The sequence below is a fragment of the Cupressus sempervirens genome, chromosome 3 (assembly GCF_028749045.1).
Source record: "Cupressus sempervirens isolate cs-2001-9-10 chromosome 3, ASM2874904v1, whole genome shotgun sequence".
NCBI classification, from domain to species: domain Eukaryota; kingdom Viridiplantae; phylum Streptophyta; class Pinopsida; order Cupressales; family Cupressaceae; genus Cupressus; species Cupressus sempervirens.
The window spans coordinates 139,835,984-139,853,169 of NC_143120.1; the positions used below are offsets into that span (position 1 = coordinate 139,835,984).

General features: G+C 35.4%; 1 pseudogene; it reads left to right on the forward strand.

Annotated features, from left to right (window-relative positions):
- LOC149565149 (phosphatidylinositol 4-kinase gamma 4-like) overlaps positions 1–17,186 on the forward strand; it is a 58,589-nt pseudogene that overhangs the window by 14,375 nt on the left and 27,028 nt on the right.

Consider the following 17,186-nt stretch of genomic DNA (forward strand, 5'->3'; position numbering starts at 1 on the left):
TTAATGGGTTTTCAGCTTGACTAGGGGCAAAATGGTGGTTTTCTTTTGGTCTTTTGTGCATGGTTGCTTGATTACTTGTATGCATTAGCATTTTTTGCATGTATCATGGTCTTTGCATCCTATTTTCCTAGGAATCATGATCTCCCATATCATGGTTTCATAAGGCATATGGTTGTATTAGACCCCTTTTTATCACGTACTTGACACATGGTCATCTTGGTTCCTCATACCTTGGTGCATAGTGTTAAATACAATATCAAACTTAGGTTGTTCACACCATTGCAGCATAACTTTTTCTCTCTTCCTTTCCATTCCGAGAGAACATCTGTGTTCTCCCAACCTGCATGTCCTCTCGAGGGGGCATACCCTTCCACCCTCGTCATCCTTCCTCATCCTTTCATGACTAGGGCATCATGCTACTAGTCTTATCCTCCTAGACACTATATTTTATTCTTCTTTGATATAACATTACTAGTGCTATATCAAAGAGGGGCAAAATGTAGACACCTAAATTTGTCCAAAACCCATTTCTTGAGCAATTAAATAAATATTTATTATTTATTTAATTCCCCTACCCTTAACTAAATAAATTTTACATTTATTTAATTATGTTTTCCTTTCCTTGATTTAAATAAACTAAGATTTATCTAAATCCTAGACTTTCCTTGACTTAAATAAGCTAAGGTTTATTTAAATCCTAACCCGTCCCCTTTAATTAAGTACTTTGTTTACTTAATTAATCCTTGCCTAATCCCTCTTGGAATTAAATATTAAATTTAATCCTATTTGAGCACATGGCTCCTAACTTTAACCCTCACCTAACCTCACTTCCCTAACCTAACCCATCCTTCTAACCTAGGTCAATCTACTTATCCACTAATTAATCCTAGTTTCCCATCTCATTACATCCCTAATCATTTGCACAATCCTAATCAAAGGATTAGCAAGACCTAGTCACATGTGACATGTGACTCTCACACACTTACAACCTTGTCCCCCTTCACATGTGAACCAAGGTGTCTCACACATGTGTGAGAAACCTTGAGCCTCCAACCCTCTTACACATGCCATTGACCCATCACTTTCAAAGGTGTCTCACACATGTGTGAGGAAAGATGATCTTACACACCTCTTACACTTGTCAAAGACATGTCACATGAAAGGTTGCTCACACATGTGTGAGCATCTTGCCCCCTTTGAATGGTCAAAACCCTAATCCACATGGAGTCTACTTGGCCTCCACCTCAGGGACACCTCATTGATCCTAAGTGATCCTAGCCTTCCATCTTGCATTCAATCTCAACCATCCATTTTCCTATAAAAGGAGAGCCCTCTCCTCATTCTTAAAAAAAAAGCACCTTCTACCTCATTGTTATGCTGCTGGATTTGTGAGCAACCACATCCCATGAGCAATGAAATCATCTACACTTGATGGTTTCATGAGGTTTGCATAGTGCTATTTTGATGTTCATTCACATGTCTTGTTTCATATTTTGAGGTTTTGCATGATAATGTAGGAATGTGCATTAGGTGCTTAGTGTTATTTCCTTAGTTACATTTTTATGCAACACGGGTTTGTATAGAAAATGCTAGAGACTTCTGTATGAGGGGAGAGAGTTAGCCAGAAATGATTGCCTGATCAAGGATTATGGGGTCACCATTGGGAAAGTTCTACATCTGGTCATTAGACATTCTAAGCTTTAGGAGGAAAAAATGAAAACTTTGGAGGGAAAGGAGTATGCATTTCTACTTGAGAGAAGCTCTAGCATTAAGGATCTAAAGAAGAGGATTATACAAAAAGAAGGAAGAATAATAAGTTGGGATGAAGAAGAAATGGTTTTTGAAGGGAAGCAACTTGAGGATAAAATGTTGGTAGATGAATTGTTTGTGGAGAAGGAAGACAATGTTGTTGTTCATTTGTTTGTGAGGAAGGATTCCAAAGTTAGGATGAAGTCAAATGGGACTTTTTTTGAGTTGTCATTAGATGTCTCTATACTTGAATCTAATCTACAATAGTACGATGACATTCAATTTGATTAGGTAACAAAGAAGATGGCCATAATGCTGCTAGCATGACAAAAGGTTCCCCAAAAGCTATTGCCAGAGAAATGAAGTAATTATCATGATAAGATAATAGAATATTAGACTCTTGTAAGAGGGCTTCCAAGATGTCAATATCTCTTCAAGCTTGTAACAACCAATTCATGGCATAAACTGTCTCCTGCTCTCCAAGATATGGTCAAAGTCATGAGAGAAGGCTTGGAGCATGTATACAGGCCTATTATGTCCAAAGAGGGGTTTGGTGGTGCATACTTTCTTCAAGATCCAAAAAATCCATTGGTGTATTTAAGCCAATGGATGAGGAACCCATGGCTATAAATAATCCTAGAGCTTTACTAATATCCTTGAATGGAGAGGGTTTGAAGAAAGGTACTAGAGTAAGAGAGGGTGCTTATAGGGAGATTGTTGCCTATATACTTGACCATCCTACTAGTGGTCTTCAATTAATGGGGTAGTTATGAAATAGGCTTTGCAAGAGTTCCCCCCATAATGATGATATGGTGCTATTGTAGTGCCTTTCATTTGGCATCAGGTTTTGATAGGTTGTGTCAAGAATCAAAGATGGGTTCTCTACAAAAGTTTGTGGATAGCTACAGTAACTTTGAAGATATGGGTCCAACAACATTTCCTATAGATGAGATACACAAGATTACTATGTTGGACATGTGTTTGGAAAACATAGATAGACATGGTGGGAACATCTTAGTTTGCAAAGGAGAGAAATCATCAGTCTAACTTATTCCTATTGATCATGGTTATTGTCTCGTAGATAAAGTATGCATTTTTGAACTTGTAACTTTTTCAATTTGTGCTTAAGTTCATGATGGATGGGGAGTGTGCATAGGGGGAGGAATAAATTGATTGTGTTGGGGAAAAATATTCCCAATATGGATAAAGATTTGGGGGATCCCCAAGCTGAGAGTGTCCAACATTGAGAAGTAGTAAATCTACCATCCACATGAAAATGAAATATGTTCCTAGTGCATAGGGAGTGTGCATAGGGGGAGGATTAAATAGGTCATGTTGGGGTGAAATAATCCCAATATGGATTAAAATCTGAGGGAGCCCCAAGCTAAGCATGTCCAAACTTGAGCAATAGTAAATCTACCATCCACTTTGGAATTATACACCCTATTATATTACTAGCTATAAAAAAGTTGTTAAAAATATGTATCTTCAAGAACTTTTGATTTTGAGACAAGGAAAAGGAGCATGACATTCATGATCAAACTGGTAAAACGTTTCCTTACATTTTCTTATTTCAAATTGTAAGCAAGATTCTAACATGTATATTATGTGTCTACATCGTGTCTTCATGTATTAATATGTTTGCTTCATGTCTTCTTTGTGTCTTCCTACATTCATGTGTCTACATCATGTTTGCATTGTGTCTTCATTCATAGACCATCATATACACTAACATGTGTACTTTGCAAGTATTTTAACACATATAAAAGAAAAATAATGAATTTGAGTTATAGATTGCTTGAGGACAAGCAAATTTGAGAGGGGAGGACTATGATATCCCCATCGATAAGATCCATATAAATAATAATAAAATATTAATATTGGTATAGTATATTAATATGACAATTAAATATGATATTAAGTGATAAAATATAATAGTAATATTAATAATGGAAATACATAAAATAGATACATTATGCATTATCTGTATTAGTATTAATATTAATATAAGAAATATAATTTATCTTATTAATAATATAACATATATTATGTTATCAATATAATATGTATATTTAATATAATTTATTTACTAATATATTAATATTTGTGAAAATACATGACTCTTTGATAAAAAAAACTATATAGAGTGAGAGTTTTAACATTGAGGGGGATAAGGAAAAATATGAAGAAATAAAGATCTTTGGGCTGTAAGGAAAAATCTACAATAAATTATTTAATGTCCTAGCACGAGACATTATAGATCACAAAATAATAGACCTCAAGGAGAATCTAACAAGGAGAATGACCAAGGAGAGAGTGAGGAAGGGGAACATTTAGAGGTAGGAGAGGTAGAAATGGTGGAAGAAACAATGGCCAGATCAAGTGCTATAACTGCAATCAGATGGGCCACTACACCAACAAATGTCCTAAGAAGAAAAATAATCAAGGAGAGAGGAGGACTAACATTGTGCAAGAAGATGATGACGATGAAGGAGTCAGAGATTGTATTAGTGAAAAAGGGGCTACTCTCATGTTGAAGAGGACATTGATTCAAGAACCTATGCCAGTAGAACCTTCACAAAGGGAAACTCTCTTTAGGACCAACTACAAAAGGCATGGAAAGGTATGTAAAGTTTTCATTGATTATAGTTCTACTAAAAATCTTATTTCTAAGTAAATGGTAGAAAATTTGAGTCTTGAAAGGATACCCCACCCAAACCCCACCCATGTCTCTTGGTTAATGTTAACCAAAAATTGCCTCCTACCTAAAAATCAAATTCAAATAATGATCTATTTCAAGGACCACCTAAGATTCTCATGAAATGATTTAATGTTAGTCATTTTATCTATTTTATTGTATGCCTTTAATATTTTAAGTCGCAACTATGTGATTTGCATGGTTGCGGGTGATTAAGTGTCGACTAAGGTTAAGGTGGTGAAGGTGTGCTTTTCTTTGATTTCCCTTGATCGCATGGTTATGTTGGCATGATATGGTTTGAGTTGTAATGACATAACAAAGAAGATCTCCAGTGTCCAAGACATATCCTGCATTGTTAGATCATTCAGACCTAAGGCCAACACATGATCACCATGGATTGAGAGATGGCTAAGCCTTGAGCTATGATCCAAAAGTTCCCTTTGTTTGACTTGGTCACAAGGGTCAGACAGTAATACCAACCCAAAGTGGCAAGGTGATGATGACTAAAAAATTGTGGTTTCATAAGCAGTAACAGTTATTAAGGGAAGGTGTTGGTGAGGATGCAATCATGAGTGATTGAATGCAAGACATAAGGCTTGGACCATTGACATGGTGGCAAAATGGTGAGAAATTCTTGGTCCACATGATGGAGCCTAATGATTAATCCCAATTGACTAAAATCACAGTCAATTTTGTGGATTGGTGACAATAGAACAAATTCCTTGAATGAAGAACCTGATCTTTTTGATCTCCTGCAACCCATTTTTATTGATCCCTAGGCCTAATAAGCATAAAGAAATACTCCACCACTATTTATTAGTTCACTCATTTAGTCAAAGATTAAATATACATCACTCCTAACCTCTCATAGATTTTTTTTGGTGTTGAAGTGATCCTCTCATGTGTGGATTTACTCAATGGATAGATCTTTCAGCTTTGCAGTAACTATTCTTTGGAGATTTGATTGCAGTAGTTGAGTTTTATCTTGTAATAGAAGTTATCAAAGTTATGCCTACACTATAAAGACAAATTTTGTACTCTTTCTTAGGGTTATATTTTCTCTATTTCTTTAGTACTACCCTGGCATGCTACTATAAAATTCCCTGTTGGCTCTAAGTTATATGACTTCCTACCTTATCTCTTTCAACCATCATCATACTATGCAAATTTTTTTGCCTCTGTTTGACATATTGCAAATATTTATAATCTACACTCTCTATATCTCTTTGGACCATTAATGATAAGAAGTGAAGTATCTTCCTTGTGTCACTCATATGGTTGTCTGATCTATGTGTAGTTTACATCTTAAAGCAAAGTTGAATCTATATATCTTTAAGGATGTCATAATAATAGTACTGTGCATGTATGGGCAGAGACTAATCTAGACACCCTATTTTGGTGCATCACCCCTTTAGAAAAGACTAGGTATTTTCTTTCATTTATTTCATTCCATTTTTCTCTTTAAGAATAGTTTAAGTGCATCCTAATAGCAGAGGAAGTTGACCTTCTCTAGAAACTCAACCTCATAGTTCAAGTCCCATAGCTTGGAGGTTGTTTCCATGCTTTACAAGGTTGTCCTTAGATAAGACTTTGGACAAGGGTGCAAGCTTTTGTGATAATTGTAGACACCTAAATTTGATTACACCACTTTGGTAATCCTATTTAGCTATCTCTAAAAGGCATCATTAATTAAATTCCTATTTAATTAATCCTTTGCCATCCCCTAGCTGATTAATCTAATTAATCATCCATAGTCCTAATTGATAAATCAAATAATCCACCATTTATCAATTAAATCCTATTCTCCTATCTAATTCCAAATCCCAAATTTATTAAAATCACTTTAATAAATAAAACCCTCAAATCTAATAGCCCCTAAACTATCCTAAATCCTCCATTTAGCCTAATCCACCCCATCCACCCATACTAACTAAGCTTAGCCACTAACTCACCCACCCTCATAAATGCCATCCACTTGCACATCTCTAACATCCCTAATCTAATCCTAACCCATCCCTAATCCAGGCCTTAATCATTTGCACAATCCTAAATGAGCTTAAGACTTTCCTAAGCCAAGCCAAAGTCTATCCCCTCAAAATATCCCAACCACCAAGCCATAAATGCTCTTACAAGCCATAAATGACTCTTACTAGCCTATTTATTGCTCTTACAAGCCATTATGAGGGTCTTTATGAGCTTTGAGCCTCCTTTGTTGACTCCTTAACCCCTCTTGCCCTAACCAATGACCCTACAACATGTGTCACTCCCTGATTAGCTATAAGGAAGAACAATCCATGTGCTCCCCTCTCATTCAATCTGATCCCTCCCTAAGCTTTCATCTCTCCTTGCATCTTACCCCTCCATACCTCAAGCCCTTAGCCTATAAATTGGATCCCCTCCCAAGCCATTTCATCACAATCCATTTAGTAAAGTTATCATGCTAGTTTGAAAAACAAAATCCTTCATGCAAAGCCATAATGCCATTTTGAGAAATAAAGCCATCAACCATACTCTCATAATGCCAAATTGAGAGCTCACAAGGCTACCAATTTTACATTATCCATCCCCAACATTGAAGCAATTGAGCATACATCTACATCAAAGGACACATCTACAAAATCAAGGAAGCATGGAGTGTTTCCTTAGTTGTTTTCTTTGTCTTATTATAAGTGTGGCTTAATTTTATGTGTTCGAATGCTTTCTTTCTAACATTGTGTTCCTTAAGCATATAGAATTATAGCTCTACAATAATATTTAACAAAAGGCCAACAAACCCTAATCAGTGAACAAGCTTGGGTAGATTTCTCAATCAAAGACTATAAGGATAGGGTTCTCTATGATGTGGTAGACATGGACATATGTCACCTTCTTCTAGGTTATCCATAACAGTATGGATTCAAGGAAAAATATGATGGGGTCACAAAAAAATAACAAATTGTGAAAGGTAGTCAAAAATTCAATCTTCTTCCATATCTTGACCCTCACCAAGAGAAGCCCAAGGAACAACTAGTAGTTATGGTAGGTGAATAGGAAATGTAAAAAAACATTCAAGACTCTTAGATTGGGTATGCCCTAGTCATCAAACTAAAGAAAAAAAAAATAGTCAAGAAGTACCAAAAGATATCAATAACCTACTGTAGAAATACAAAGGAATTCTTGTAGGAGAAACACCAGATGAACTCCCACCTCTAAGGGAGATCTCACATCAGATATTTCTCATACCAAGTGCCTCTCTTCCTAATAAGGCTGCATGTAAATTGACCCCTAATTAGAATGCAAAGGTGTCAAGGTAGATCAATTATCTATTATATAAAGGACTCATTCAAAAGAGTCTTAGCCCTTGCGCAGTCTCTAGTGTCTTAGCCCCTAAGAAAGATTGCAAATGAAGGTTATGCATTGACTCTGGGGAAATGAACAAAATAACTATCAGGTATAGGTTCCCTATACCTAGAATTGAAGATCTACTTGATCAACTAGGAGGAGCATGCTATTTCACCAAAATAGACCTTAAATCTAAGGATTAGGCCTAGAGATGAGTGGAAAATTTCATTAAAAACCACTGAAGGGATGTATGAATGGCTTGTCATGCCACTTGGTTTAAGAAATGCCCCCAATATGCTCATGAAACTAATGAATGGAGTATTAGATGACTTCATAGGAAAATTTTTACTTATTTATCTTGATGACATATTAATCTTCAACAACATTAAGGAGAACACTTGAAACATGTGGAACAAAGCCTCAAGAGGCTACATGACAACAAATTGGAAATCAACCTTGAAAAGTGCCCATTCCAACAAATAGAGTTGACATACTTAGGTTTTTCAATCTCAAAGGGTACATTGGAGTTGGATCCTAAAAAGGTAGAGGCCATCCTCAATTGGCCAACACCTAAGACATCTAGAGAAGTCAAGAGCTTTCATGGATTGGCCACATTTTAAAGTTCATCAAAAAATTGAGTCACATTTGTGCATCTCTCTTGGATACCATTAAAAGAGATAAGAAAAAAAAATTCTAATGGACCACTCAAGTAGATACATCATTTGAGTATTTTAAAGGTAGAGTAGCACAATATCCTATCTTGGCAAAAACCTAGCTTTGGTAGATTTTGTGCTTTGAAGCCTAGTAGAGCAACTTTGGTGCCTAAACTATCTTTTGAATTATAATTGTTTTTTATTAGAATTGTTTCAAAGGTGTTGAGCCCTCTATTAACTCTATTTTGGGGTGTTTAGGAAACATTCTAAAGATACACCACATTAGTTTTGCTATTTAAGGGAGAGCTCTACATCACATTCCAAACATCCTCTTCCACCTTATGCTCTATAATGAGGTAGCACTTAGAACTATGAATAAATATAACTTTAACAACACCATGGTTCCAAAAGGTGGCCACCCCTCTTGAAGCACCCTCTACTTTATTATAAAAAAAAGTTGGTCCCTAGCTAAATGTAACCAACAACCTTATCCAAATTTTCCAAGGACATTTTGACTTCCTGAATCAGTAGGATATTGTTGCCAACTTTTGATCTATTCCCTTTTAAGTATATAGTTGTTGAAATTCATTTCAATTTTTTCCAATTTCTATTCAAGATAGCCCCTAGGTGATTCAATTCTCATCAAGTTTCCAAGAATCCCACTTTGTGTCTTTTTTGAGCCTCCCTTACTTCACTTTTCCTTATTTCTCCATGTGTGATTCTTGTCATTCCAATGCATTTGGTGCTTAGGTGATTTAGGTTTGGTTGGGATATGGTTTGAGCATCTTCTTTACGAGAAGTGAGTCCCTCTTGTTTCTATGAAATTTCTCTTGCTCCAACATTCTCATTTCCTTAAAATTCTGAATCATCTAGATAACTATCCTCCTTGGTGAACTTCATCAAGCAAGAACCCAAAGATCAAAGTCATGGTAGCATTCATAGATATACACCTTCTTGACTTATGATGAGAGGGTTTAGAGATGTGAAAGCTAAAACTAAGAAATTCTTGAGTTAAATTTCTATGGTAAAAATCCATTATTGTGCAAAGAAATGGGTAAGCATGTTTTCTACTAGTCACCCAATGGAAATGAAACTGTTCGATTATGTTTTTGAAGCCAACAAGGCTCATGCTCCATTCAAATTTTTTATGCATCAATGGGACCTAGGTGTGATGCTAGAAAGGAATGAATCCAAGCCCATGATGGTGAATCCATGTTCAAAATTTCATCTCGAGGATACATAAGGTAACTAACCAAAACAAGGGAAAATGATTTAAAGTGGTTCTTCCCCTAGAAAGTATTGGTCTTAGAGGAGTTTTTTGTCCTTTAGAAACATAAAGGCTATTTCTCTAAAAGAATAGAAAGGTAAAGAACTATGAAAGTATGTTGTGAGAATATTCTATGGAGATTCCATAAAGATGCTTCTAGGAAAGTTAGTTGTAAAGGCACATTTCTAATATAAATGAGATCAAGTATTTAGATACTTGATGTAAAGAATAAGAAAATGAAGTGCCTAAGGTATTGAAGGACTATTGCTCACACTACAATCTTAAATCAAAGGAAAGATAATCTTATAGAAATATGGATCTATGCTTTATCCTCCATATATAAAGACTTATCACGTGAATCTTTGTTCCAGATTCTAAAGTAAATGAGGGAATTTCCACTAAATTGGAATCCCTTAGTTCAATAAGTAGCTTTTCATGCTACTAAATCACTTTAAGAGAGTAATGTATTTTTTGGGTTCATGGATCCTTAACATTTTTTTGAAAAATAAATGTTAGTTATCAAGTTTATTGCAAATCCTATCATTATGATAGTTGGTTGTGTTTAATTTCATTCATGTGGCACAAACATTGGGATTTCTGCATCTATTTGATCAGATTTGCCTCAAACTTGCTTCCTCATTATTTTAATGACTATTTATCTAGTAGATTCCCCCCCTCCCCCCTTTCAATTTATAAGAAAATAGAAATCAAAGAAGTAGGTTATGATAGAATCATAGGTTTGGAAAGTGAATTGAAGGATCTCTCTAATACTTCATTCAAATTCTAGCACTTAGGTGATCTATACAGAGGCTTAACTCTCAGCCCATCCATCCAATTACCTAAAAGTTGAAGGAAAGTGGATTGGTGGAAGTCGCTAGATTTCCCATGGTTGTGTAGGCTCTATAGCTCGTAAGAGAGTGTATCAAGAGATATAATCCAAAAATAAATAAAATCTTGTTTCATAACTTGTCTATCCTGCTCTCAATAAACAAGTCCTTGATGCAATTTGTATTTGGTATGCTAGTGAAGGAAGAATACTACAACATCAATTTTGGGTCCTCTACATCTATGTTCAATGAAAAGAAGACTTTGAGAAAGAGGATATGCAGGGAACCTAGTTCCAATCACCTTGTTCAAAGAAGAGAAAAGTGCCAAAAACCCTTTTCGAAACCAATTTGAAAAGAGAAATCATCGACATCCTGGCACTACTAGTAAGATTAAAAGGAACGGATGAACTTTTGGATTTCATTGAGCATCACTTTTTCTTGGTGCAAGAAATATGTGCCAAGGGAGTGCTGATTGACTAGGCTAAAACCATATTTGATGAGCTTGCCTCAGGTTTAAATTCACCTAAGGCATTCAAGCAATTGTATATGTCCTCATATTTAATACATTCCTTAGCCATGCATCACCTATGGCTACGGCTTCCCAGAATCAAAGAATATGATGAGACTATGAAAGTGTATGAGTTCACCCTCATTTTAGCTATAGAGGAGCTTCGAAGTGTATGTGAAAGTGAATGATGCCTTCACTATGAGACTATGTTGCGAATCAAAGGCTACCTTGAGCAAAGGTTTTCACTAGAAGCTATTTTGACTATAGCCCAATTCAGATGCTCTTTCATCCAATTCTTGAGCTTCTCCTACCTATAGATTAGTGCTTTTGATGGGTTTCCCAAAAGGCTCCCTAGGTACCCTAAGGACAATGTTGTTCTTGTTGAATTATGTTGACAAATAATAGAAGTGAGCACCTTGTGTTCTAATGTAAAGAAACTAGTTAGAATTTCCTTCCCAATAGTAGTTCGACCCTATTAAGGTGCTTCTAGATCCAATGCCTAGAATCTAGTTAAAATTTTTGAGAGCAAGATCAAATTGGTGAATTATGAGGTACTTAGGCCTTAATATGACTCGGTGAATTTCTTAAGAGATCATTTGAAGCTAGGATATGATCATAGACATGTTCTAGACATTGAAGATTATTGGATTGGATGATATAATAAATACCAAACCAAGGAGAGGTATTGGTCCATGATATAACAATTTATGAAATTAAGTTATATAATGACTTTGTTGATGTTTATGATATTGTAGATGATGAATCCTATATGCATCCCTCCTCCTTTGAGAAGATCAAGGGAACTCCCATTGTGTCAACCCTACATAAAGGTCTTATTATCAATATAATGGAGGTCCTAATGCATGGGATCATTAAAAGGACATACAAATGGGTGGAGTGGACTAGGGAAAGAAAGAAAAGAATAAGAAGTACAGGCTCTACTGGTGGAGTAGCTTCTAGAGATGCTCAGTCAATTGCAACTACCTCCACCACTACTACCACTTCAACATTAGTAGGCCCAAACTAGTCCATCGGTCATGGTGGAGATCAATCTCTAGAGAAGAATGTCTAGATTACCCTTACTTGTGGAGGAGGATCTCTCTTAGACATAAGAAAATTTGGGGATAAGGTGAAGGATAAAGAGTAGGAGCAAGAGAAATTAGTGGCCAATCATTCTTCCCCTTTCCAAGTCATCAATCTTTACGGTGACACCAATCCCATGGATGATCAAGAGCAAGATGCATCCAAACATGATGATACCTTGGCCCTCTTAGTTACTAAAGTGACTACTTTTCCCATTGCCACTTAGAGCAAGAAGACACTGATAGTAGCAAGGAAGCCCTTTGATCCTACAAGACTTCAGTCAATGATCAAGGTCCTCTCAACCAAGTCATGGTTGGAAGAGACCATTGATAAAAAAAAAAAGATACGAGGAAGCTTCCCCATCCAAGGACCTCATTATGCAAGATACTTCTTCTCAGCCACAATCAAAGAAGATAAAGAAGTAGAAGTCTATAGAAGCATTGGAAATAGATCCCTCTACTAGTCATATGTTGATGGAGATAGAAAAACCACATAAAGAGGGCAAGTTATATGAGCTCACTACCAATGACTTTCAGATTAGAATGGTCGACATTGGTATTCTTGTGCATGATTCCATGGTTAATATATGAAAAGAAAACAATGAAAAGATAGAGGATAGAATAGAAGAATTAAGGGAGGAGAAAGATCTAATGAAGGCATTGAACAAAGAACTAATGGCCTACATTAGAGCTAGACTTGGGAGAACTTCTACCAATACATTTGATCCAAGTGCAAAAGAGAACAAGAAATTAATTTTAAAGCTACAATAGGAAAGGAAATTCAGTCATATTGGCCACTCATGGATTGATTGAGAATCTTGGAAATTTACTATTAGATACTAACAAGTTGAGGGAAGTAGTTTCTAGTCATGAAACTACCATGCACAAAAAATCAAATAAACTGATGGAGCAATTAGCCTTGTTGTAAGAGGTGATAGATATGAAGACTAATGTCACCATGGCCCACAGAATCCTTAAAGAAGGTCAAGAATAATTGCTTCATTGGAAAAAATCATTGTATTTCATAGTGGAAATCTCTGTAAGATCAACAAATAAGCTTAAGGATGTGAACAATTTAGTGCAGAAGGTCTTAGAAAATATTTTTGAAAACTTAAAGGTGTTGCATACAAAATCATATGTATCTAGTAACAATCAATTGGTGAACATCAAGAAAATGAAAGACCAATTCCTAGAATTTGTTCATGAAGATACTAATCTAGTTAGCTTCTAGGTGTCAAAGATCTAGGAGCTTTTAGTAGTAGATTCCATCCTAAGATGAGTAGAGGAAAAGTTCCAATCAAAGGTTGCTAGAGTGGAAAAGTTGATAGAGATGCATGACTACTGGATGATTCGAGATGACAACATCATAATCCTAGGTGTCAAAAAACTAGATAAATTAAGGGATGCAATGAAAGCATATAGAGGTAAGTCTATGAACCTAAAGAAAGTTTGATGCTCTAATCTTCTCTCAAACAACTGTCACTCTCTCTCTCTTTCTAAAATTCTCTTTTATAATCATTTTTTCCAGGAGGCTTAAACTCTATAATGGACGATGACCATTCTAGTCCTATTTTTAACTTCCTCTATTTAGAGACTCTTAGCAATGTAATCATCAAATGTAACTAGCTCTTCTAGAGATGCCTATATATGTAAATTTTTGTGAAGTTAATAACATAAGAAAATTATTTTGTGGGCAAACCCTTGTAGTTGGGGCTACTGTGTGTGACTCTGAGTCTACATTTTAATTTTGTTGTTCATTTAGTTGTTTATAGTACTTGGGATAAATATGTTGTAAATGAAAAATAAAATATTGAAAATAGACTTGGTTTTATGTTTTTATCCTAGTGGGTTGTAAGCTTTACTTTCCTCAATATAAGTATTACTTTATCCCCCTATGTTGTACCTATTAGTTAATGTGTGATTTATAGATTGTATATGCATGTATTAATTAAGAGCATACCCCAAAAACTTAAAGATAATTCATTAAAAATCTTGTATTTCAAGGGAGCTATACCTTTCAATTCAGGGGTCTTTGATAGATTACTACACTGACCCATTCTATTGTTAGCCACTTTGTTTTCCATTTATTAAGAGTCGAGGTATAAGCCATTGAAATTAAGTAAGACAAACTATTAACAAACAATTTTTGGTGACTCTACTAGGGACATCCTTTCCTATCGTAAGTTTTTCTTAGTAAGTCTATCTGTGGCTTTTATGGATAACTTAGAGATCCATCTCAATTTATTGATTCATGCCTATTAGCTCATGCGGAAAAATGGTGTTGCCTCATGAAGGTCAAATCCCAATAATGCAACCCAACCTTAGCTTCCAAAGTGAACAAGAAGATATAATAAACTAGTTGAATACACTTTCTTGGAAAAGTCAAAAATTCCTTGATGAGTATCAAAGATTCATCTTTGGACTAGAGAGAGAGGAAGCCAATGTTGAGTATTGGGAAGGTGTATTGCAACAAAGAAGATTGTGACAAGAACACCCATTATAAAATAAGTCAATTCACCCTAGATCCTAAGGATATCAAAAGTTCTCATGAAAAAGAGCAAGTTGACCCAATGTTTGAGGAATTAAAGAAAGTTGATTTCCCAATATCAGAAGATCCTTAAAGAAGAGGAAGAACCTACTCACAAGACCCAATGTTTCAAGATATCCATGGACCTCTATTTTTTCCACCCCTTCCCATATCCCAAAGATGTAGTCATTCCTCTTCCCCTCCTATCTTCCACACTCAGATTGCATCATTGTGTAATACTCTCACCTTACATGGAGTGGTAGCCCCTACTATCATCACCTTTCAGCCAATACCAATAATTCTTCCTGCTTCAATGGCTATGCCTTGGGGTAATACTATTGGACACCTTAGGCTTGATACTAATAATGACCTACGAAGAGCTTCCCAAAATAATATCCCCAAATTAAATGGTGATGGGAAAGTCTCTCTTGATGAGCATTTCACCACTTTCTTTACAGTATGTAGCATTGTTTTTCCTTATCATGAAGATGTAACAATAAGGATGTTCATAGAGACTCTTGTTGAAAACACAACTGATTGGTTTCAATATCTTATGGTGGGATACATTACAACTTGGGATTACATGAAAAATCAATTTGAGGCATTCTATAAGAGTACAAAAGATGAAAATAGTCTTCTATCTTAGCTCACGCAAATTTAAAAAAACCTAGTATTCCCATGAGAGATTTCATCACAAGGTTCAACAAACTGGTCAACCAAATCCCTGCTACAAGTAGGCCAATTATAAATAATAAGAAGATATTTTTCATTAGTTTGATGCCTCTAGATATTAGTTTTCAAATTAGAAAGAGCACATGTGGCTAATCTTCAAGCTACTTAGACCTTGGTGATAGAATTGGAGGATGACCTGATAGCAACTAGAAAATGGAAGAGAGGGCTTAAGAGAAAAACTTCAACAAAATCTACTGCTAGTACAACCAATGCTTAAAAATTTATCAAATGAGATGATTACCATGAAAAGAAAAATGGGTAAAATAGTTCCTTCCTTCCAACAACCTTATGAGGACATCCCTAGAAGAAAACATGAAGGGAAACCCTTACAATTACCGTTTGCTCAACAAAATCTTGTCATAGAGGGAGCTTGTAAGAATAAAAATATGTGTAGATCAAAATACTAACTCTTTCCTAGTGATGAATATAGATGAATAGATAAAAGAAGATTAGTGCTAGTAATGAGCTAATAGTGGAATATCCTAAAAGAAAAGATCATTCTACTCCCCTTGGTCACTTAGGAAAATTTTTCCTATTGTGAATTAGATTCAAACTTAGGAGGTGATTTCTTTGCCACCTTGGATGGAATAAAAATGACTATAGCAATGAGAAGTAAGAATCCAATGAACTTATTTCCTACCTAGAACATGAGTCCTAGCTCTTCACTAGCTACGACTAACAAATCCAATTCCTCTTCTAGGAGGAAAGAACAAGAAAAATTTGAGCTAAATGGTAAGCCTCATCCCTCATTTGATATCATTCAATATTGAAAAGATGCTCATATCCAAGCTCCTCCCATGGATTACTTGGAAACTCACCTCGTAGAGCTGCAAAAACTAGTAGATTATTACAAAGGTAAAGCTATTTATAAAAATCACCTTAATGTCAATACTACAATTAGCAATGACCAACCTCATTTCAGTAATGGTCCTCCTTCTGATGAAAAACCAAGCCTATCTATGTTTTTTAAGAAGAAGAGTCCTTATTTTTAGCTACCTTTCCTAGCACAAAACCCAATCCATTTTACGTGTTCTTATATGTAAATGGTCATAGAATGAGTAATTGTAAAATTGAATCAAGAGCCTCTCACAATGTCATACCTTCTACTGTTGCTTGCACACTAGGCTTACCTCTAACCAAAATCTTTGGAGACTATTATTTCATGGATGCAAAACAAGTTCTCCTATTAGGTCATGTAAAATATGCATAAGTAGCCTTAGCTACACATCTTGCAAAGAGAATGAAATTAACCATCTTGGTAGCTGATATCCTTGCTAGTTACGGTATATTTTTGAGTAGGAGATTTTGAAGAGATATGGGTGGAGAAATTAAAATAGATTAGTCTGATTCCATAATCCTAGTTGGCAATAAAATTATTAAGCTAGAACCTGAGGAGAAATCTAAATTTATTGTCATGGAATCTGATGATCCCAAGGAGCAAATTTTATATCAAGAAATAGATTTTGGGAAATACATGGTATTCTCTAGCTTCAACACTTTAGAAGAGCAACTAGATCTTCCTAGTGATGAAAGGATTTGGACCTTAGAGTTTGATGGAAGTTATGCTACTACTAGATCTGAAGTAGGCATGGTGCTCATTTCCCCTGATGGAGATCTTACACAACTTGTATATAAGCTACAATTCAAGAACACAAATAAAATTGCAGAATATGAAGCATTGTTCTTGGGTATCACTACTACAAAGAAAAGAGGAGTGTAAATCCTAAAAGCCTAAGGAGATGTAGATCTCATATAGAAGCAAGTATGAGGAAACTATACTATGAAGAACATAAGACTTTAAAACTCCAAGAATAGGGCCTAG